This window comes from Sciurus carolinensis, chromosome 10, assembly GCF_902686445.1.
Source record: "Sciurus carolinensis chromosome 10, mSciCar1.2, whole genome shotgun sequence".
Lineage (NCBI taxonomy): Eukaryota > Metazoa > Chordata > Mammalia > Rodentia > Sciuridae > Sciurus > Sciurus carolinensis.
The window spans coordinates 139,474,552-139,497,966 of NC_062222.1; the positions used below are offsets into that span (position 1 = coordinate 139,474,552).

Here is a 23,415-nt window from a genome sequence, read left to right on the forward strand (position 1 = left end):
AGACATACCAAATTAATGCCTAAAGTATCCTTGTGCCCCTTTGTAGTGTCTCCTTACCTCAACCTTCAACTTGTACATGTGTCCCAGGCAACCACTGGCTTGCTTTTTGTCACAATAGATCAGCTTGCATTTTTGTAAAATTGAGGACTCTCATAACTGGGTAATACAGTAGATACATGTTTTACTTTTTAAGAAACTGTCGGAAAGTCCACGCCCCTGGCCGCCTGGGCGTGGGCGCCTGGGGCCCCGGCAGCGCTCCCGCGGCTCTGCGCTCGCGGAGGCGTGGTCCGTGGCGGTGATGGGGGTCACGGTGGACGTGCACCAGGTGTACAAGTACCCCTTCGAGCAGGTGGTCGCCAGCTTCCTCCGAAAGTATCCAAACCCCATGGACAAAAATGTCATCTCTGTAAAAATCGTGGAGGAAAAAATAGTTGAATCAACGGGAATTATCTATAGAAAGAGGATTGCAATCTGCCAGAATGTGATTCCAGAAATTTTAAGAAAGGTGAGCATTTTAAAGGTCCCTAGTATCCAGTTAGAAAAGGAATCGTGGCTCAATCCTCAGGGAAGAAACATGGCTATATGGAGTCACTGCCTTACGTGGACACAGTATGCATCCATGAAGGAAGACTCTTCCGTGTGCTTGACAGGCAAGCATTCTACAAACTGAGCTATATCCCCAGCCCCCTAGTATAATTTTTGATACCAGTGTAAAAGTGAATTCTGTAAATAACTATATAGGCATGTTTATGGGAAGAAAGTTGAGAATTTTCCGGCTCTGGTTTGTCTTTAGAATCCTGCATGGGGTCCACAAGGGGCATTGCTGGCCAGTACCTGAGTTGTAACAATTTATGTCTGGGCCAGGTGGGCAAAGCCTGTTTCCTCCATGTTGCAGAATAAAGCCCTGCTTCCTGGGGAGGAGGTGGGTGGGAACAACAAAAACTGCTGGGAGTTTGTCTTTTACCTGTGTGTAGAGATTTGATTTTTTTTTTAGTCACTTAGTAGCTTTCCTATATATAGTTTCTATTCTGATTATGCTAATTTGTAATGATGCTTGAACTTGCCATGGACTTACTGTTCTGCCACCCCACAGATGACATGAAGGAAGCAGAACAAAGGCAAGTCATGTGTTTGTGGTGTAGTTGTTAGTGATAGCACTCTGGCTCCAAGTTGTAACCTGATACTTTGTTCACCAACTGTGAGTTTTGTCCCCAAGAAATAATGATCATGTTTATTATCATCAGTGGGAAGTAAAGGAACTACCTGGTTGGTGTTAGACACCAACCCAAAAGTTCTAATTGGCAGGTACAGTGTTGGAACAGAAAAACTTCTGTGGATATGCTTGTCCTTTGTCCTCTCCAGAGGGCAGGAGCCAGCTTCACCTGGTAGAAACAGGAAACAGTGTAGTTGGAGATGTGCTGGGGGCCCTTGTTCTTAGGGTGATTTCAAGAACTACTTGTGGTTTGTTCTTACCTGCCTCCTATAAATTTATAAAATTTAAACTATCTAGATTTAGATAGAAATAATTTCAAGATGGCAGGGAGGACTGTGCCTGAAGTGACATGCCCTCATTTTGTAATTTTAAACGAGAACCCTATAAACACACCTTTTAAAGGAGGTCGTGTTCTAAGAACCCAGAGTGACAGAAAACTAGGTGTGAACCTGTGTTCTCTACTTGCGAGTCAGGCCATTGGTCAAGTTTCTTTACCTTTCTGAGTTCCATTTTCCTCATGACCACCAACTCATCAATTTGGGTGTGAGGTGAGACAGACCAGGTGGTCAGCGCTCAGCACAGCCTAGTGTTGCCTTAGCCTGCTCAGTGATTGGTCTTCCCCCTGACCGGGATTCCAGTTCTGTCTCTGTTATGGAAGACCACTGTGATCTTGGGAAAGCTGGTTTACCTCACTGGTGTTTCGGCATTGTAAAAGCATCAGCGACTCTCATCAGTGAGGTGAAGAGCAAGAGAAATACTTTGTGAAATACAAACAAGCATCAGGGGAGCCTCTGCTGACATTTCCTACATGCCATAGATTGCTGACTGTATGGGGGGTGCCTTGCAGTGAGAGCACTATTGTGAGGGGCTCCTGCAAAGATCTAGTCCATAAAGAAATTCAAGCCACAGGGAGAATGGACAGAATGGCTAATATAAGTCCGTTGTGTGCAGTGGCTTTTTATGTTGTCTCATTTAATCCTTAAAATTAATTCTGCAAGGAAGTATGTTTCTTTTCTTCTTCCCGCCCATTTTATGGGCAAAGAAATAAATTCAAGTGAGGTAAATACCTATTGCTGAAAAGAGCTGGAGAAACCCAGTTTAAATCTTAGGTCTGACACCTGGTAACCCCTCTGTGACCTTTAGCAAGTTGTTTTCCTTTCTGAGGCTGTTTCCTTACCTGGAAATGGTAAGAGTAAAAGTTAAGAGGATTAACTGAGATAATAAATTCCTGGCATGTAGAGAACCCATAATAAATTATCATTAACCTCAGTATTGTTCAGATTTGGTGGGAGATTTGACTGAAAGATGGCTTCAAAAATTATGTTTTGTTCAAAGGGAACATCTGATTGGAAGACCCAGGAGCCTGGCCCTGCATATAAAGATCACTGACTTATAGAAATGCATGAATCTGGGAGAAGGAGAAGGGTAGAAATAAAACATAAGAGGAGAATTAAAAAAAAAAAAGAAACTGTCAAACTATTTTCCAAAGTAGCCCTACCATTTGACACTCTTTTTAAAAAATTTTTTGATTCATTGTACACAAATGGGGTACAACTATCGTTTCTCTGGTTGTACATGAAGTAGTCATACCATTTGAGTAATCATACATGTACATAGGGTAATGATGCTTGTCTCATTCTATTATCTTTCCTTCCCCCTGCCCCCTCCCCACCCCTCATTTCCATCTATACAATCCATCCTTCTTCCATTCTTCCCTTACCTTTGCCCCCCCGTTATGTATCATCATCTACTTATCAGAGAAATCATTTGACCTTTTTTTTATGGGCTTGGCCTATTTCACTTAGCATAATATTCTCCAACTTCATCCATTTACCTGCAAATGCCATAATTTTATTCTTCTTTATGAATGAATAATATTCCATATATATTTATGGAATATTATTTAGCCATAAAGCCATATATATATATATATATATATATATATATATATATATATATATATATATCACAGTTTCTCTATGCATTCATCTATTGAAGGGCCTCTAGGCTGGTTCCACAATGTAGCTATGGTGAATTGAACTGCTATAAACATTGATGATGTGGATATAGGCCAAGGAGTGGGATAGCTGGGTCCAATGGTGGTTCCATTCCAAGTTTTCCACCAGTGGAATCTTCACATCCCCGCCAGCACTTGGTATGGTCATTCTTAAAGTCTAGCCATTTTAGTAGACGTATGCTGGTATTTTGTTGTGATTTTGATGGCATTGCAATTCAATATCATTTGACAATGTACATTTAAATTTAATTGTACATCCTTCCATATGCTTGTTTGTCATCTATCTTTTCTTCTTCAGTGAAGTACCTAGTTAAATCTTCTGCATATTTTAAAGGGATTGTTTGAGAGTTATTTATGTACTTTAGATGCAAGTTCTTTATTAGATACATATCTTGCAAATATTTTCTTCCAGTCTGTGGTGTGTCCATTCTTTTGACACTATCTGAAAAGCAGAAATTTTAAATTTTAATGAATTCTGATTTATTAGAATTAGGGTTCTTTACAGATCTTGCTTTTGGTGTTTTATTTAAGAGATCTTTACCTAAAGCATGATTACAAAGATCTTATTCTGTGCCTTCTATATGTGTTTTATAGGTTAGAGTTTTATATTTAGGTCTATAATCCAATTTGAATCATGGTAAGAAGTTAAGTGTCTAAATTCGTCTTTTTTCATTAGTGGGTATCTGGTTGTCCTTCCATCATGTACTGAAAAGACCATTCTTTCCCCTATTTAATTGTCATGGCACCTTTGTCAAAACCAAATTCACCATAAACTTAAGTGATTATTTCTGTACTCTGAATTTTGCCTGTAGTTTTGCTAATGGGCAAAAACTATACTATAGTTATCTATACTATACCAACACTACCCTGTTTTTATTATTGTACCTTTCTGGCAAGTTCTTTAATTGGGTAAATCCTCCAGCATTGTTTTTGCTTTCCTTGGGTTTTGTTTTGTTTTGTTTTTACAGATGTTGGTTATTCTGGATCTTTTGTATTTCCATATGAACTTTATTCAGCAACTTGTTAATTTCTGAAAAAAAAAATGCCTGCTAAGATTTTCTTTGGGATTACTTCAAATATAGAACTCAGTTTGAAAGAATTGACATCTTAATATTTAGTCTTTTATCCTATGAAAAAGGTGAATTTCTTCATTTATTTAGACCTTCTTTAATTTCTCTCAGTGAAGATTTGTAGTCTCTACGGTATAGGTCTTTTTGTATATTTTGTTAGATCTCTCTCTCTCACTGTTGGAGAGCAAACCCAGGGCACTTCACTCCTGAGTTCTATCCCAGTCCTTTTAATTTATTTATTTTTTCCATGTTTTTCATTGATACATTATAGTTTGATAGAGTTTGTTGTTACATATTTGTACATATACACAATATAACAATGCACTTTTGCCCAAATCACTCCCCAGTTCTTCCCCTCTCCTTCCCCGCCTACACCTCCTGGTCTCTTTTGTCTACTGATCTCCCTTTGATTTTTAGGAGATCTGTCTTCACTTTGTTTTCCTTTTTCCTCTCTAGCTTCCATACATGAGAGAAAACATATGACCCTTGATATTCTGAGTTTGGTTTATTTCACTTAACGCAATGGTCTCAAGTTCCATTCATTTTCCTGCCAATGATGTAATTTTTCTTAATGGCTGAATAAAACTCCATTGTGTATATGTAACACATTTTCTTTATCTGTTCATCCATTGATGAACACTTAGTCTGGTTTCATAGTTTGGCTATTGTGAATTGTGCTGCTGTAAACATGGGTATGCATGTTATCACTAAGGTAACGTGACTTTAATTCTTCTGGGTAAGTACAAAGAAGGGATCATATGGTGGTTCCATGCCTAGTCTTTTGAGGAATCCCCACACTGATTGCCATAATGGTTGTACTAACTTACAGTCCCACCAACAGTGTAAAAGTGTTTCTTTTTCTCCACATGCTCTCCAGCACTTACTGTTTGTATTCTTGATGACTGCCATTCTGACTGCAGTGAGATGAAGTATCAGTGTAATTTTGATTTGCATTTCTCTAATTGCTAATAATGTTTAAATTTGTTCACGTATTTGTTGGCCGTTTGTGTTTCTTCTTTTGAGAACTGTCTGCTTAATTTATTTGCCCATTTATTTAATTGGGTTATTTGACTTTTGGATGTAAAGTTTTGTTTTTTTTTTTTTTTTAGCTCTTTATATATTCTGGATATTAATTATGTCTGAGAGGAGTAACTAGCAAAGATTTTCTCCTATTCTGTGGGTTCTTTCTTCACATCCCTAATTGTTTCCTTTGCTGTGTAGAAGCTTTTTAATTTGATGCTGTCCCATTTATTAACTCTTGGCTTTATTACCTGAGCTTTAGGGGTTCTACTGAGAAAGTCATTGCCTGTACCTAAAAGCTGGGGTGTTGACCCCAGGTTTTCTTCTAGGAGTTGCATAGTTTCTGGTCTTAATTCCAAGGTCTTTGATTGATTTTGAGTTGACTGTATGTGTGTAGGTTTCTATCTGTGTCTTCTATTCTGTACCATTGGTCTTTGTATCTGTTTTCATGCAAGTACCAGGCAGGTTTTGTTACTACAGCTCTGTGGTATAATCTGAATTCAGATGTTGTGATGCCTCCAGCATTGCTATCTGTCTTAAAATTGCTTTGGCTATTCTGGGTCCTTTATTTTTCCAAATGAATTTTAGTACTCTTTTTTCTAGTTCTGTGAAGAATATCATTGGTATTTTGATAGAGATTGCATTGAATCTGTATATTGCTTTTGGTAATATGACCATTTGATCAATAGTTATTCTTCCTATCCATGAACAGAGGAGGCCTTTCCATCTTCTGAGATCTTCTTCAACTTCTTTCTCAATGTTCTGTAGTTTTCATTTTAGAGGTCTTTCACCTCCTTGGTTAAATTTAATCTAGGTATTTTTTATTTTTTGGCAATTGTGAATGAAATTGATTTCCTGATTTCTTTCTTGGCAGGTTCATTGTTGGTATATAGAAAAGATATTGATTTTTGTATGTTGATTCTGTAACCTACTACTTTTCCAAATTAGTTTATTAACTCTAGTAGTCTTTTGGTGGTTTTTTTTTTTTTAATCTTCTCGGTATAGAATCATATCATCTGCAAACAGTGATAATCTGACCTCTTCCTTTCCTAATTTGATCCCTTTTATTTCTTTCTCTTAGCTAATTGCTCTGACTGAATTTCTAGCACTATATTAAATAGGAGTGGTGAGAGTGGACATCCTTGTTTTGTCTCAGATTTCAAAGGAAATACTTTGCCTTTTCCCCATTTACCATGAGGTTGGTTTTGGGTTTTTCATATATAGCCTTTATAATGCTGAGGTAGGTTTCTTCTATCCCTAGTTTCTTCAGCATTTTCATCACCAATGGGTACTGAATTTTGTTGAAGGCCTTCTCTGCATCTAGTGAGATTACTAAGTGATTTTTGTCCTTAATTCTGTTAATGTGATGAATTACATTACATTCATTTGCATATAGTAAACCATCCTTGCATCTCTGAAATAAAAGACGAACCTGGTTGCAGTGTACAGTTTTCTTAATATGTTGTTGAACAAAATTTGCTAATATTTTATTTAGTATTTTTGCATCTAAGTTCATCAGGGATATTGGTCTCTATTTATCTTTCCTTGATACATCCTTATCTGGTTTTGGTATGAGTGTGAACTAGCTTCATAGAATGAATTTGGAAGTGTTCCATCTCTTTCTATTTCATGGAATAATTTGAGGAGTATTGGCATTAGTTCTTCTTTAAAGGTTTATCAACATTCAGATGAGACTCTGTCTGGTCATGGGCTTTTCTGTTGGAAGTCTTTTTTGTTGCTGCTTATATCTCATTACAGGCTTTTGGTCTGTTTAGGTTTTCTTCATCCTCTTGCTTCAGTTTTGGCAAATTGTTATGTCTAGAAATAGGTCCATTTTGTCTAGGTTTTCTAATTTGTAGGAGTATAAGTTTTCAAAATGGTTATTAATGATCTGCTGGACTTCTGAGATGTCTGTGGTGATTTATCCCATATCATCTCTAATTTTATTAATTTGGTTTTTCTCTCTTTTTCTTTTGGTTAGTTTGGCTGAGGGCTTATCAATTTTGTTTACCTTTTCAAAGAAACAACTCTTTGTTTCATCAATCCTTTGCATTTTTTTTTTAAATTCTCAAGTACATTGATTTTGGCTCTGATATTAATTATTTCCTTTCTTCTACTGGTTTTGGAATTGGTTCATTGTTCTTTCTGAAGGACCTTGAGATGCATCATTATGTTTTTTATTTGGGATCTTTCTTGTTTTCTTATATAGGCACTCATAGCTATAAACTTTCCTCTTAGAATGGCCTTTGTAGTGTCCCCGAGATTCTGGCATGTTGTATCCTGATTTTCATTTGAGTCTAAGAATTTTTCAATTTCTCCCTTGATTTCTTCTATCACTCATTCATTATTCAAAAGAGTATTGTTCAATCTCCATGTGTTTTTATGGTTTCTATAGGTTTTGGTCATGTTGCTTTCTAATTTCATTTCTTTATGATCTGATAAGGTACAAGGAATATGTCAAGGTTTTTTGTATTTGCTCATAGTTTCTTTGTGGCCTAAATTATGACCTGTTTTGTAGAAGGTTCTGTGAGCCACCAAGAAGAAAGTATATTCAGCTCTTGTTGGAATATTCTACAGATGTCTATTAGATCCATTTGATTTATAATATTTTTCAGATCCAAAGAGTCTTTATTGAGTTTATGTCTAGATGACCTATCTAATGGTGAGAGAAATGAGTTGAGATCACCCAGTATTATTGTACTGGGGTCTATCTGGGTCTTCAGTTTGAGTAGTGTCTGTTTCATGTAATTAGGTACACTCACATTTGGGCATAAATATTTATTATCGTTATATCTTCTTGTTGGATTACTCCTTTTACCAATATGGAGTGATCTTCTTTGTTTCTTTTGAATAATTTTGGTGTGAAATTTGCTTTGTCAGATATGAGAATTGCTACTCCTGCTTGTTTTCAGTCTCCATTTGCATGGTATATTAGTTCCCATTCTTTTACTTTCAGCCTCTGGCTGTATTTACATGTCAGGTACATCTATGGCAAACAGCATATAGTTGGGTCTTGTTTTTTAATCCATTCTTCCAGCCTATGTCTTTTCTTTTTTTTTTTTTTTGTACCCCACTATTTTATTAGACCAGACAGTTCAAAATGTATGATGTTCTGACATTTTAATTTTTTTACTGGGTCCATTTTACTACAAAAAAATATATAAAACACCTTTAATATATCTTAGAAAAATTAGCAAAAAATTAAGAAAGTTGAGCATGTTACATTGTACAATGTTTAGACACAAATGTTTGAAAATTAAATTTTGTTCCCTGTCCATACTACAAATCACAAAACATGTTTTTAAATTTTTTTCATGTAAAATTCCTGGAAATGATCATGTCTCTACTTATTAAGGAAAAGGCCTGATTATGACAAGCAGTCAAGCACTCCTGAAATTTTCTGTACAGTGATTACAAAAGTAAAACCATTTTAAGTATTAGGAGGAATTCGATTAATATAAAAATATCACCTCAAATTGGACTGATGGAGTTCATTTCTGTGCTGCCTTTTCTATACATTGTTTAAAGGGGCTCCTGCCTTCTGGATATAGTGCCGTGGAGGCTGGGATGTCAATCAGCAGCACTGAAATAAATAGAAACCTTCTTTCTGCACCAACACAGGAGTGACTGCTTAGTCAAGGCAAGGCCCACATTGTGACCAGAAAGCAGGCAGTCTTCAGGTTGATGGCCCAGGCCACAAAGTAAGGTCCATGGGAGGACACAGCCGGAGCAGCTAAGCCCCAAGTCATGTTTTCAGTTGCAGCTATATAACAAGCCAGGTTTTAAGGAGGGACACTCTGCAAGGGTAGATGGTCTATCTCACCATTTCCCAAAAGCAGAAATTCATACATTGCACCCCACCCTAGGCTTAGGTTATCAGCCTATGTCTTTTAATTGAAGCATGAGACCATTTAAATTCAATATTATAGAGAGATGTTTATTAATTCTGGCCACTTTGATTTATTTCTAATGTTTAATTCAGTCCTGTTTCTCATTTGCTTGGTTGCTGTTCAAATCAGATCTCTTCTTTTGTGAGCTCTGAGGTTTGTTTTTTATTTCTTCTGTGTGCAGTATTTCTTTAAATAAGTTCTGTAGTGCCAGTTCAGTAGTCATGAATTCTTTTAGTTTCTGCTTATCATGGAAAGTTTTAATTTCATCTTCAATTTTGAATGTTAGCTTTGCTAAATATAGCAATCTTGGTTGACAATTATTTTCTTTCAGGTCTTGGAACACATCTACAAGCTCTCCTGGCTTGTAGAGTTTTTGCTGAGAAATCAGAAGTGATTCTGATTGGCTTGCCTCTAAATGTGACCTGACATTATTCTCTCTCTCTCTTTTTTTTTTTAAACAAACAGACAATACTGAAAAATTGTTATTTATTTGACAGATAAGTTCAGAATTAATATAAAGAAATGACAATGACTTGTATATACACTAATTCAAAACATTTTCACTAAGCACCAAATAGAACAGTTTCCTATCTTTTCACCAAAAACACCTTTATCTTTGAAAGACTGCCTCAAACTTAGTTTATTTAGGTTTTTAATCAAGAAATTGAAGTTGCAAATCAGAACTTCTAACTAGCATGAGATGACCAGATTAAATCCTTATGAGTAAAGAATAACTTTTAAGTTTTGACCTATACATTCAGACCAAGGGGATATGCTGGCCTCAGACTGGTCATCACAGGTCCACAAGACAAGTATCATCCTCACAGCACACAAACAAAATGAGTAATATATGTAAATATAAATATGAATACATATACATATACACACACACAAAGTGAGTGCAAAGCATCATGTAAAATACACGTTGTATATATTCAAGGGGAGTAATGCCTATTTCCCATGAGTATACAATGCAGCAAAGGGCACAGAAACAGATACCATTCACTAACCCACAAGACAGTGGAAGGAATGAACGTCCTGTGCCTTGGAATGGAGTGGAGGCTTCCTGGACCAGGTGGCATCCAGGCCACACCAGGAACATGAGTGGATATCGAAGCACGTGGGGAGGAATCTTCAGGGTTGGAAAGGACAAAACAAACCAAGACACAGACCTACTGACTAGTCAGAAGACAGTAGAGTGTCTGTACTGGCTGAAGGAATGTGATCTAAGAGAAGCATAACAGTGAACAGAACACCTCCTCCAACAAGAGGAAAAAATATCTTCCCCAGAGGAACCGTGTGCTCTCTATAGAAGTGAGAGGATCACTCTGCAGGTCTCCTCCACCCCAAGGCCCTAGTCCCTTGGAATCAAATTCATGAGCAAGAATCTTCCTTCATATAAACTGCCTTTTCTCCAAAAAGTAAAACAAAAACACAAGCAAACAAAACAAAATTCAAAAGAAAAAGAATCAGACCAAGCTTTGACCCTCGTACTTTACCTGTGTCCCAGCTGTCATGCTAGAGACTGGGTCTGCTTTATTACTCACACTGGTTCATTACTGCAAGGCATCTAGTGTATCATGCTCCTAATACAGCTCCCCTTCAAACAATCAATGCCACACAACACATAAACTTACCTAAACAAAAGGCAGCATCCACTTAAGGATCTACTTATATTACTACACTAACAGCATATTTTAACCCTTTTTCTGACCTATTTACAAAATATCTATACTCTGTACTGCTGTGGAAGCATTAGATTCCTCTTCTTGAGGTAGTTCAAAATCTTGAGACAACAAATTGACATATTTTTCTCTACTACCATGAATGGGTAGTAATTGTAAAAGACCTAAAACCAAACTCCTTCTCCCCAGTTCTGGAGTATTGTAATTTCCCCCCTCAGATAATAACAAACTAACAACTAGAAAAAAAAAAAAAAACTATATAAAAGTCATATAAAAAATTTAAAAACAAGCAAAAAACCAAGAAAGAATCTGTGTCATCAAACTAAGTTTAAACTTTGCTACAAACAAAACAAAACCTCACTTGGTTCACCAAGCTAGAGGCATTTTATAAACTAATCAAGTAATTAACAACTCATAAAAATTGGGGAAATTTTTAGGTGGAAACAAAATTAACACCAACTCATTCCCTAGCAAATAATTCTTCTAAAATGCCACATCTACACAGAGAGAGGTTTGGTGAAACTGTCTACAAGAGGCTGCCTTATAGGCCAGACCCCTCCCAGGTCCGCTTCAGAGGTGCAGGGATGTTGGCAGAAGCCTGCTCCAGGTAGGCCAGGGAGCACTGAGGGACTTCAGCTGGCTTCTTGTGCTGCACATTGATGTCCTCCAGCTCCTGCTGCCAGTGCCTTAGCTTTTCAAATGCTTCTGCACCAGCACATCTTTCCCCTGGAATTCATTCCTTAGTTCTGAGATGTCTTCTTTGATAATTTGCCCTGGTTTCTGGACAGACAACTGTAATCATTTTTGTAGGAAAAAAACCATTCTGTCTGTCTTGCAATATCTAGAAACTTGGATACACAGATCAATACCAGTTCAAATTTCTTCCTGATCAGTGCCATTAACATAATCCTGACTCACAAGAGAAGCAAAGCAAGGCTCGAATGACAACTCCAACTCATCCACCAAGTTGCTGTAAGAAGTTCTCACGGGCCAGGTGCTACTTGGAGAAGGGAAGCCTGGCCCGGGAGTCCCTGCTGGGGTGGCGGTGTCTGGGAGGCTGCCTGGAGAACATACCATCCAGTGGAGCGCGTGTTTGGGATGGACATTATTCTCTCGAGGCTTTAAAAATTCTATCCTTGTTCTCTGTGTTAGGCATTTTAATTTTAATGTGTTGTGGGGAAGTTCTGAATGCCTCCTGTGTCTGGGTGTCCTACTCATTCTGAAGGTTTTTATTCTGTTATTGTTTTCCTGAAGAGTTTATCCTTTCCATTAACCCACATCTCACAACTCTTCTCAAACAAACAAACAGAAATGGTAGGGTCAGCAATTGCCAACAGCAAAAAAATAAGTAACCATGAACTATACCTGGCAGTAAAGTAAACTACAGGTGTCAACTATGTATTCATAGCAGTAATAATTGAAACAGCATTAATGGTGGGGGCAGGAGTTATATAAACCAATTAGTGCTAAAAGATGGTAAGAATATAGTTAATTAAGAAAAAAGAAAATGTCATAGGAAGGTAGAAAAGAGCTCACAGTCTCAAAAAGAGTAAGCAGAAGAAATGTAATGTGGGGGTTTCATCCACGTCCAGCGTGGATGAGGGAAGGGATAACTGTCAGAGGATGGTACTGGCGATCAGTTAATCACTAATAAACTTATTTAATCAATAAACACAAGAACCAGTACTCCTCAATTGAAAATGGGTGTGTCAGATTGGGCCATACTAGATCTGGCTTCCAAAACATGGAGGACCGCACCTTCACCTTTCTTTATAGTCACACAGGTAAAGGAGCCTGGATCAGGAGGGGCTGCTTCTGTGAGGAACAGGATGGGGTAGAGTTAGGGAGGCCATTTGCTCAGGGAAATAGAATATCCTTAGGTGGTGAGCCACTCCACACAGGGCCACCTACTCCCCGAAGGTCTGGAACAGTCTCTCATGACTGCCAGTTCCTGGGAGTCAGACCTCTGTATCCCATGGACCAGCCAAGTGTGATTCTGCTAGACATGGATGGCTCCCCACAATGTAGGATATGATGGTTATAAGGAAGGAGAAGACAGAATAGAATTGAAAAAGAGCAAAGGAAGAGCAAAAGAATGAACAATAGAATTTGACTATTAGCAGAAGAGAGAAGGAGAAGCAAGAGAAACAGACAAATGAAAAACAATTATACAAAACAAATTGGCACAGTGAAAACACACAAAAACAAAAAGGAAAGAAAGATTCTTAATGAAAAATTAAGGCATCGTTTCCACTGAGGTGGTGAAATTAGTTAAAAAGAATAGATGGACACTGTCTATGCCTGAGTGTCTTTCAGTTTCTTCTTGGACTATATAGGGATAGGGAGAGCAAGGGCTGGGGGTTGTTAACCCCTTTCTCTTTTAAAAAAATTTTTTTAGTTGTCAATGGACCCTAATTTTATTTATTTATATGTGGTGCTGAGAATCAAACCCAGTGCCTCAATGCTAGCCAAGTGCTCTACCACTGATCTACAACCCCAGACCCCTACCCCCCTTCTCTTTTTGTGTTGCTCACCAAGCTGCCAGTTGGAATGGCCTAAGACTGAAGCTAGTTCAAATAATTCTGTTTTTTTCTCCCCAAAATGAAGTAGGATGGGATGGAAAGTACTGTCAATTGGAGTTTTGTCTGTACAGACCAGATTTATGCACTCCCAGGGTGGGGACACTATAGAGTTCCAGCAGGTTGGGCCCAAGTTGAATCAGGCCTCAGGGACTTTTCTGGGTGCTGTCTTCTCTGGAGAGATTAGATCATACCACTAGGGCCTGAAAGTTGCCAATCTCTGCTGGGAGTCTGGATCTCAGGAGCCTCCCAAAAATTCTACAGGGGGCAGGGCAGGGGAGCCAATCCTTCAACCCTCTGCTGCCCACAAACACAGCCCTGAGTATATTCACACCCACTTGTTTAGATTCCCAACCCACTGCAGCTGGTCACGTGAGCTACCAGACTCAAAAAGAGAAGGGAGGTGGGCTTCCCTTTGCTTTTCTGACTTGAATTCTTCTGGGTAAAATATTCTCTGTGCCTGTTTTACACCTGTTCTGCTAGGCACACTCCTAGGCTACCCGGGAGGCACTTGGCAGGACAGTGTAACTCTGTTTGCTCAGATCTACCAGTTCCTGCAGCAGCAGATACTGCAGCATAGCCTCCTCAAGATTGCTCTGCCTCAGCTCTCCGTGGCCAGTTGGAATACACAGGCACTTTTCAAACACCAGTGCACAGTGCAGCCTCTGGATCAGTTAAGGGCAGGCTGCTTTTCAGATCTCAGGTTTTTCTGTACTAAATCTGTCCATTGTATTTCTTGCTACGTTCTCCTCCCCTTTGTGCTGAACCATTGCTGCTGCTGCTGCTATCAGCTTGGCTTCCATATAGTCTTTCTTCTTCATTTAATGTACCCAAATTTCTGAGTCTCTAGGATACTCTGACTGTCCAATATTGAGTTTTAGTGAACTCTATGTTTGATCCACCTTGCAGAGAAGCAGTACTCCTGCTGCTTGAATCCCAAGCCACAGAGTGACTAGGAATGCAATCTTCCTCTAGCCTACCATCTTGAATACTCTCCCTTTATATTTTTGATTTTGAGATAGGGTCTTGCTATATTGCCAAGAATGGCTTTGAACTTGCAATCCTCCTGCTTCAGCCTCCCAAGTTGCTGGGACTATAAATGTGTACCACTGTACCTGGACAGATTTATCTAAGCATTTCATATTTTTATACAATTATGAATGGTATTCTTGTTTCAATTCCCATGTTCATTGCTAGTATATAGAAATATGGTTTTTACTTGATTTTGCATTCATGCTACCTTGATAAGCATACTTATTTGTTCTAGTAATTATTTTTGCAGATTCCATCAGATTTTTTCTATAGATGATCATGTCATATGTGAATGTTTTACTTCTTCCTTTCCTATGTAGATTTCTTTTATTTCATTTTCTTGCCTCATTCCAGTAAACAAAGCATCTTCCACCCTGTTGAATAGAAGTGGTAAGAGCAGATGTCTTGTTCCAGATCTTATGAGAAAGCATTCAGTCTTTCATTGGTATATGTCTAAAATCAGTACCCTTAACTGGCTTGAGGAAGTTCTCTTCTATTAACAGTTTGCTAAGAGTTTTTATATGGATGTTAGATTTTGTTTAATCTTCTTTTGATCCATGGAGAGCATCATGTTGTTTTCTTTTTAAGTTTGTTAATATGATAAATTACACTGATAGGTTTTCAAATGTCAAACCAATTCTGCATTCCTAGAATAAAACCTAGGAATGTATTATCATTTTTATATATCGTTGGATTAGATTTGCTAAGACTGTGTATAGAACTTTTGCATCTATTTTAATGATGGCTATTTTTAGGTAGTTTTATGTCTTTGGTTCTTGGTTCAGGGTCTTTTGCATATAACTTATAAATCCCACAATACCACAATATTTTAAAATTATTTTTGTTTAAGCAGCCATGATTTTTTCAATGGGAGTAGCTGCTGTGGATCAAGCTCAAGGCCTCACACATGCTAAGCAAGTGCTATACTTCTAAGCCCCAGCCCCAGTCATCATGATCTTTTACACAGATTTAAATAAGAAAAATCTTCAATATTTGCCCTTGTTATCATTTCCAGTGCTCTTCAGTCTTGAGTACATGCACACTTCTATTTGACATCATTTTCCTTCTGCCTAAATAATATCCTTAAATATTTCTTGTAGTGTGAGTTTGCTGTTGATTAATTCTTTTGCCTTTTATAGTGCTAGAAATGTCTTTATTTCTCTTCTGTTTTCTGAAAATAGTTTTGAAAGGTACAGAATTCTCAGAGGAAAGGTTTCTTCTCTCAGCAAAAAAAGAGGTTACTTTCTTTCTACCTAGTTTCTGACAAGAAATCTTGTAATTATTGTCTGTTTCTCTATACCTAGAGCATCTTTTTTTTTCCTGGCAGCTTTTAGCTTTTCCTGTTATCTCTAATTTTGATAAATTTGATTATGGTGTATCTTGATGTAGTTTTTTCATATCTCTTAGGTTAGGTGTTCACTGAGTTTCTTGGGATCTATGGTTTTATAGTTTTAGCAGACTTGTAAAATTACTGGAAATTATTTATTCATGTACTTTTTGTGTGTGTGTGTGGTGCTGGGGATTGAACCCAGGGCCTTGTGCTTGCCAGGCAAGCACTCTACCAACTGAGCTACATCCCCAGCCCTATTCATGTACTTTTCATGACCATCTTTCTCTCTCCTTTCCTTTGGGGACTTCACTTATTATTACATATATTAGGTCACTTGACTTAGTCTCACAGTTCACTGAACTCACCTTTATTCTGTTACTTGAATTTTTCTCCTGTTTCGATTTGGAGAGTGTGTTAGTCAGCTTTCCACAGTTGTGTCAAAATATCTGAGATAAACAACATAGAAGGAGGAAAGAGTCATTTTGACTCAGGTTTCAGAGGTTTAAACCTTGGTACTGACCCTGTTTCCTTTGGGCCTGTGGTAAAGCAGAACACCATGGCAGGAGCACATCAGAGGATACGTGCTCATGTCAAGGCATCTGGGAAGAGAAAGGGAAGGAGGGAGAGGAGCTGGAGTCCCCATATCCCCTTCAAGGGCATGCCCCAGTGCCTGACTTCCTGCTGCTAGGCCACCTCCTGAAGGTTGTACCTAAAGTCTTTAGCACATGACTGTTGGGAGACATTTAAGATTCAAACCACAACAGACGGTCTATGCTAGTACGTCCTCTGGTTCACTAATCTTTTCTTTCGTCATTTCGGATCTATTCTTAATCCTATCATGTATGTTCTTCATATTAGACATCACAGTTTTCATTCCTAGAAACTCATTTTGAATCTTTTTGTAACTTCCATTTCTCTACTTATGTTTTCAGTATATCAAATGCAGTTATAATAATTATTTTAGCACTGAACTTGTAGCTCAGTGGTAGAGCATTCACCTAGCACATGTGAGGCACTGAGTTGAATCCTCAGCACCACATAAAAATAAAAATATAAAGGTATTGTGTCCATCTACAACTAAAAAAATATTTTTTAAAAAATTATTATTTTAACGTCCATGCCTGCTTAATTCAACATCTGTATCCACTGTTAGTTAGTTTAAATAAGTAGTTATTTCCATTATGTATCCACTTTACTGTTTCTTTGTATGACTGGTGGTCATTGTGTGGATGGTAGACATTATGGATTTCCATGATTGGGTATTGGATCTTTTTGTCCCATAAATATTACTGAGCTTTGTTCTGGGATGAGTTTATTTAGAAGCAGATTCTTTTTGGTCCTGCTTTTATGATTCATCTGGCAGGACAAGAGAAATGCTCTTAGATTAATTATTCTCCACTGTTGAGGAAAGACCTTCCTGAGTATTCTACCAACTGAATCCTGAGTTTTCAAGAATAACTGGTGGGAACAGATTTATTCCTGGCCCTGAATAAGCATGGGGCCTTGTTACGTACTCCTTCAGATGGTTTTCTACATACCTTGGAAGTTTCCTCACACACATGCAAAGATCAATTCTCTGCTGAATAGTCAGCTCTTTAATGGCCTCAAGAAAATTGATTTTATGGATTGTCTGATTTTTCCTCTTTGTAACTTTCCTTCCAACTGTGTTTATCTGTAGGGGTGCCAGGCTAGCTCAAGCACAGGTAAGGGCTGTAGAGTCAAGACCCAGACTCCGGGAGTTGGGTAGAAGCAGGCTTGTGGTGAGCAGCCTGCAAACTCGTTATTGCAGGAGCAGGTATACATTTTATAAGTCTCTTGCCCAATCACAATGTGCCGTGGGGGATCAGACCATCAGGCCCCTATACAGGTTCCCTTGGTAACACTAGGTCAATTGGGGGCAGTTGTTTACATTCCTAGGTGGGAGAAGCAGAATGCTCCTCTCTGCAAGTTTACACACTTGAGTCATTAACGGCTGCGAGCCAAGAACTAGGATTTCTCCCAAAATCATCCCAAGTGGTAGTAAAAATTCCCATCTAGGATTTTTAATTCATCTGAAATATTGCCTTTTTATGTCTTCCTGGGTTGAAATGCTTCATTAATCACTGGTAACTTTGTCAGAACCTCAGTCTGGTGTCCCTTCTAGATTCTCCCTGTATTCTCCAATTGTGATGCTTATGACACTGGGTTGTAACAGTCTGTTGACCTGTGTTTACCTCTCTGGGTTATAAATCCTAGAAATTCCTTTTCTGCCTGATGTTCTCTACCTGGAACTGAATGATTGAATGGAAAACTGTGTGATCTGCTCTTGAGTTGTCTTCAGTGTCTCAAAGTCTTCCTGTTTGGGATCGTTCCTGGTTTCCACTCAGGGGATGTGTCCTCAGGAAGTGTTATTTGATGCCCTCCATCCTGGTATTCCTGTCCTGCCAAAGCTCAGTTAGATTTTCTCTGTTTTCCTAAAAGAAAGGTGTGGGGCCTGGTAAAATGGACATCCACATATTCGTCTTCCAGATTAGGAGCTGACAGCATGGCCATGCCTCTTCTTCTTGCTGGACTGCCGTGTTTGCACCTGAGGCATGACCCCTAGAGGTGGTCATGAGGTTATCACTGGGTCTGAACTCTCTTCCTCCAACTCAGATACCTTGGGGTTCATGCCTGTCCGTCCTTGTTCTGTATCTCCCTTACAGAACTACCATCTGTTTCACAAAGGCCTTCCCATGGGAGGTGCTGAGTACCTTTGCTCTCGCTGCACTTGCCAGGAGCCACATTCTTCCATTCAATACCTCCTTATCACACACAGCTTTAAATGTCCTGCTAGTGTTTCTACATTGGCGGGGCCAGTTTTGGTCAATGTGTTCATTTCATTGCAGTGCCACTCGTGATACTGGCTCAGAATCCATCAGCATTATGAAATTCAAAATATCTGACCTTTCACATGGTGTTTTACAAACTCCTTAGTATCCTGAGTTCTCATTTTTCTTCTAAAAAGTTACCACTGTATTATTATTTGGAAATGTTAAAATCCAGGCATTTTTGAGCTGGATGTTTGCTTTAATTCTTTTGTCAGTTCTTTATCCCCTGCAGTTTTCCTTATTTTTCTAATTATACATCTAGTGTTTCAGTAGCATGTTTATACTTTTTATTACTTAGCTGTGTTGGAGCCAAATTAGCATTTTGTCAAATGTGGTAGTGCTTTGATACGATTGGACTCCTGTGCCCTTATGTGTTCCTTGGCCCTCAGGTCACTGTTATTGTTAGTCATGTAACTTTTTCTGCTCCCAGATCCCAGCCTTCTTTGCCTGGTCACTGCCTGTTTGTTTCCACTCAGGGGATGTGTCCTCAGGAAGTGTCGTTTGGTGCCCTCCCTCCTGGTCCTCCTGTCCTGCCAAAGCTCAGTTAGATTTTCCCTGTTTCCTAAGAGAAAGGTGTGGGGCCTAGTAAAATGGACACCCACATATTCATCATCCACATTAGGACCTTAAATGTCACTTGGGTGAATTGAAAGCTCTTTTTATTGTTTCCCAGGTCTCTTCTTCCCAAATTGGTGCCCTTCTATAAAAAATGTTGTGTTTATCATCCCATGTATTTTCCTTAAATAATAGAGGGTGAATTTTTTTTTTCTGTTTTAAACTTGATACCATAGTGTAGTACATTACACTTACCCTCATGATTTTTAGTTTTCTTTCTTTGCAGGGTAGGTTTCTAGGGATTAAACTTGGGGCACTTGACTCCTGAGCAACATCCCAGCCCTATTTTGTATTTTATTTAGTCAGGGACTCAATGAGTTGCTTAGCACCTTGCTTTTGCTAAGGCTGGCTTTGAACTAGTGATCCTCCTGCCTCAGCCTCCCCAGCTGCTGGGATTACAGGTGTGCACCACCCCACCTGCCTCTTTTAACATTGTTTCTGAGATTTGTCCATCTGATAGAGCAGCTGAGAGCCACTCATCTTGGCTGCCTAGGGCATATCACTATATGAACATTTGAGACTGTTGCCAGTTCTTGCTATTAAAAACAATGCTTCCAGAAAAAAAGGCAATGCTGTGATGAATGCTCTTGAGCATATGCAAGGTTTTCCCTCATATCACCAGCACTGCCTGCCTGCAAGGCCCGCTGGTGTCCAGCTCTCCCAGGAGCACACACACTTTGCAAATAGGCACCCCGGCAACACTCACCTGTAGTGTAGATCTCATTGCTCTACCGACTCCACCATACTTGTCTTGCCAGACTCCTGAATTTTTGCCAGTCTGATGAATGTGAATGACTATCTCATTGTGGTTTCATTTGCATTATTTAATTACTAATGAGGACAAGCATACATTCATGTTTATTGGTCATTAAAGTTTTTTTGATGACTTGCCTATTAATCTCCTTTTCCTAATTTCAATTTATGGTTTGTCTTTTACTTATTAATATGTCAAAGTTCTTTATTATGAATATTATTAGTCTTCTGTTGACTTGTATAAGTGTCTTCTCTCAGTCTATATTTTTTATGTTATAATCTACATCTTTATCAAATTTATAGTCTTTATGGTTTGTACCTTCTTGTGTCCTGGCTTTTTATTTTGTTTTGTTTTGTTTTGTTTTGGAGACAAGGTCTCACTATGTTGCCCAGGCTTTTCTAGAATTTCTGGGTTTAAGTGATCCTCCTACCTCAGCCTCCTAAGTAGCTGGGACCACAGACCTGTGTTACCATACCTTGTGTTTTCTTGTGTTTTATTTAAGGAAACTTTTCTTGCATAGAGACTATAAAGATTTTCAAATTCTCTCTCAAAAGTTTTTTTAAAAATTTTTTGTGTTTTGTTTTTTTAAATGCTGGGTCTTTAATCTCAGTGGAACTTGCTTTTACATAGGTATAAAGTAGAGGTCTAATTATTTTTCTGTTTGATTAACTGCTTATTTTAACTATTGCTATGTTAAGAATTTATGGTGATTTGTAATGCTCTGACATTCAGTAACTTTGGTACATATGTGGGTCTGATCCTAGACTCTCAGTTCTGTGCCCTGCACGTATCTGTCTCTTCTCACACATCTTGACACACTGTAGTGTCACTGGAGAGGTGTATCCCCAAGTGTCCTCCATACAGCCCTGCCATAGCACTCCACCCTTGCTAGTGGTTGCCCTCTTACTCGGCATTTTATCCCCCAAAGCAGGCCTGGTATCTAGTTATGACCATTGGTTATATCATTGAAGAGAAAAGTAAAATCAGTGACTCAAGTCTTAGTTATGGAGAGCTAAATATATAGTGTCTTTGTGGGAGAAATCTTGTTAGGGAAAAATATGTAGCATTGGGTCTTACAATTCATACTCATTAGCTAAAGGGATTTTCTCCAGCAGTATATATATATATATATATTATGTGAGTATTAATTATTTGGAAGTTGTGTCTGTGAAGAGCTAGCATTTTCTGTAATGTTCACACACAGTAGGATTTTGATAATTCACTGAACTAATTCTGAGAGTCTTAAGAATATTTTAAATAGTGAATACCTATTTATTTAATAGAACACTCTTTTTATAATTTTGAGAAAATTTATTATCTTTTCAAAAGAATATGCTTAAAATACCTGATATTTTGAAAAAAGATATTAAGTTCCTCATGGAAATTTTATTATCACCTGAAGCTCCTAGGTATGAGTGAAAGTTTAGTTTTAAGGAACATCTGGGGTTGTTTCCAGTTTCAGTCTGGAATGGACATTAAGGTTTAGGTTTTTGTGTGAACCTAAATCCTTTCTTTGGGATAAATGCCCATGAGTGGAACTATTGGATCATATACATATATGTGAATTCTATATTCTAATATTTGTAAAGAATTTTTGTGTTTATGCATGAAGGATATTGGTCTGTATTTGGTTTGGGTATCAGGGTCATGAAAATTGGAAATGTTCTTTCCTTTTGTATTTTCTGGAAAATATTGTATGGAACTGGTGTTAATTCATCACAAATTTGGTAGAATTGTCTAATGAAATCATGTGGGCATAGAGATTTCCTTTTGGAGAGTTTTAAAATTATGAATTCAGTTTCCTTAATTATTAGAGGGTTGTTCATGTTATCTTTTTCATATTGGGTGAATTTTGTTAGTTTGTATTTTTTGAAGAATTGATCCATTTTATCTAAGTGTGTAATTGTTCAGAGCATTCCCTTATCCTTTTGATATCTGCAGGATCCGTAGTGATAGTCCCTATATAATTCCTGATATTGATCACTTGTGACTTCTTTTTTTATTTTCAGTCTACTGAGATCTTTGTCAGTTTTATCAATCTTTTCAAATAACCAGCTCTTTGTTTCACTAATTTTTCTTTTTTTAATATTTAGTTGTCAGTAGACCTTTATTTTATTCATTTATTTACATGTGGTGCTGAGAATTGAACCCAGTTTCTCACACATGCTAGGCAAGCACTCTACCACTGAGCCACAACCTCAGCCCTCATGTGTACATTTTTAAGTTATAAATTCTCTTTCAGAACTGCTCTGAGTGTTTCCCACACATTCTGATACGTTATATTTTGTCAAAGAAAAATTGCACCAGGCAAAGTTAAACAGGCGAGGCTGAGTTTATTCAAGACTATTGCAATAAGGGAGAGAGATTGAACTCAACTCCAGATACAGCAGGCAGTGCCTGGGGACTTAGAGCCCACAGACAGGGTGAGGGGTCAGTGCCTGGAAGATTACTAAGAACCTGGGGACTGGGGTAGCTGCTCAGTGGTAGAGTGCTTGCCTAGCACACCTGAGGCCCTGGGTTTGATCATCAGCACCACATAAAAATACAATAAAGGTATTGTGTCCACCTGCAACTAAAATATATGTGGCTGGGTTTGTGGGTCAGTGGGAGAGCACTTGCCTAGCATGTGTGGGGAACTGGGTTCGATTCTCAGCACTGTATATAAATAAATGAATAAAATAAAGGTCCATCAATAATTAATAATATATATTATTTGTATTATATATATATATATATATATCTTTTTAAAAAGATATATGTATTTATAAAAAGAAGAACTTGGCTAAGCACCCAAGTGGGAGGATTGTTGCTTACTCAGTCAGCCTGTGGCGTTCGGCTGGAGCAGTCAAGGGTTTGAAAGTTTCCATTTTGCAAGGCTGCCCTTTTCCTGGTCTTTGGACCAACTAGAGCAGGCTTTTTTGTTTGTTTGTTGTTGTCTGTGGCCATTGGCTTCTTTAGCACCCAGGCCGGGACATAATAGGCACAGGGAAATTGTGGAATTCAGCTCTGTGTAATTCTTTGTGTCCTTCAGTCACTGGCCAATCTGCCTCTGTCCACTTTTCATAGTCTTCTAATGGTTGCTATATATGCAGTACTCAGGGTTTTATTTGTACCTAGTCGGAAGAATAGGGAAAGTATGTTTATGCCACCTTCCTGGAAGCAGGAGTCTCCTTGGTGGCAGCTTTAACAGAACAAAAAGCTTGTAGCATAATGATGATTTTGAAATACTTGCTGCTATATATTTTATTCCTAGCACCTTTTGTTACGGAGAGACTTCCAGCCCACTGGAGCTGGACCTTTGTTACTTCACATGGAGGGGATATTGCTGAGGATGAAGACATCATACTCAGCTCTGGCTTTC

General features: G+C 38.3%; 1 protein-coding gene and 1 non-coding gene across 2 annotated transcripts in view; one reads left to right on the top strand and one right to left on the bottom strand.

Moving 5' to 3' along the window:
* Positions 1 to 23,415, top strand: part of Poln (DNA polymerase nu) — a 176,292-nt gene that overhangs the window by 62,200 nt on the left and 90,677 nt on the right. The window lies entirely within an intron of this gene.
* On the bottom strand, positions 16,013 to 16,086 carry Trnaa-ggc (transfer RNA alanine (anticodon GGC)). Its single transcript has one exon. It is a non-coding gene; the product is annotated as a tRNA-Ala (tRNA).